Genomic DNA, 1600 nt, shown 5'->3' with positions numbered 1-1600 from the left:
CTGTTGTAGCAATTCAGTACTACTCCAGCTTTCTACCAAATAATCACCATTATAGTACTATTCCTATTTTATTATTTGAAGAATAGAGACACAGAAAGATTATGCTTTAGAATTTTTCCGTAGCCACTAAAGTAATAAGAAGCTATTTTTGGCCACTTGATTTAAAATATTAATTAAAATGGCAGCATAGCCGGTATCACATATTGCATTATATAGAGCATAACTGGAATCCAGACCACATAATTTATCACTTTAGTATTTGGTATATTCAATTTAATTCAGATGCTTAATGAGCATCTATGCTGAATTAAACTAGATGGAGAAAATTCCTTAGAAAATGGAAAGTTAATATTTAGCTAAAAAAATGAGATTGTCTTAAGTAGGAAAGACTGGCTTTTCTGAATAGTGTAAAGAGCCACATAGGATATTTTGGTTAATAAATAATACGTTTAAATAATATAAACTACAGCTGAAAAGCCCTATAGAGATGTAAAGTTACTGTTGGCATTTAGACTTAAAGAAAAATTATATATTTTTATATTTTATAAATCCTTTTATCTCATGATCTCAAAGTGCTTAATAAATAAGGAACTCATTAAGGAACATGACTATGAAGTTGTTATATATAAACAGCTTTATGTTTTCAGATGGAGAAGGTGAGGCAAGAGGTCAGTCCAGTATCACAATGTAAGTTAGTTGCAGGTGTAAACATAAAAATAAAATGTAGTTTCTCTTGACACCCAAAACCTTGCTTTATTCAGTAATTTTATGGCACTTGGAAGTAAATACTTTCTTTCATAAAACATTCAAACAAGAAATCTGAATTTAAGTTTTTCCCTTTGATATTTGCAAAATAAAAATGCTAAACACAAGTTTAATACCCTATGTACATCAATGGATAGATCATCCAGACAAAAAAATCAATAAAGAAACGGTGGCCTTAAATGTCATATTAAACCAGACTGACTTAATAGATATCTACAGAGCTTTTTGTCCAAAAACTGCAGAATACACATTTTTTTCAAGTGCACATGGAACATTCTCCAAGATTGATCATATATTAGGCCACAAAACAAGTCTCAATAATTTCAAGAATATTGAAATCATATCAATCATCTCTCCCAACTACAATGGCATGAAACTAGAAATCAACTACACAAACACATGGAGACTAAAAAACACAAACACATGGAAACTAACAGCATGCTATTAAACAACCAATGTATCCAAGAGAAAATTAAACAGGAAATAAAAAAATACCTTGAGACAAATGAAAATAAAACAACTTTCTGAAATTTATGGGATATAGAAAACTGTTCTAAGAGGGAAGTTCATAGTTGTACAGGCCTACCTCAAGAAAAAAAGAAAAATCCCCAATAAACAGCTTAGCTTTACACCTACAGGAACTAGAAAAAGAACAGACAAAACCCAAAGTAAGTAGAAAGGAGGAAAAAATAAAGATCAGAGTGAAAATAAACAAAATAGAAGCTAAAAAAACAATAGATCGAGGGGTAAAAAGTATAACTATTGCACTGTGTTGTACAGCTGAAACTAATTCTAAAAAATGTGTATTTCATAATAAAAAATAATTAAAAGAAAA

Source organism: Hipposideros armiger, unplaced genomic scaffold (assembly GCF_001890085.2).
Source record: "Hipposideros armiger isolate ML-2016 unplaced genomic scaffold, ASM189008v1 scaffold_101, whole genome shotgun sequence".
Lineage (NCBI taxonomy): Eukaryota > Metazoa > Chordata > Mammalia > Chiroptera > Hipposideridae > Hipposideros > Hipposideros armiger.
This window is presented reverse-complemented; position numbering follows the sequence as displayed.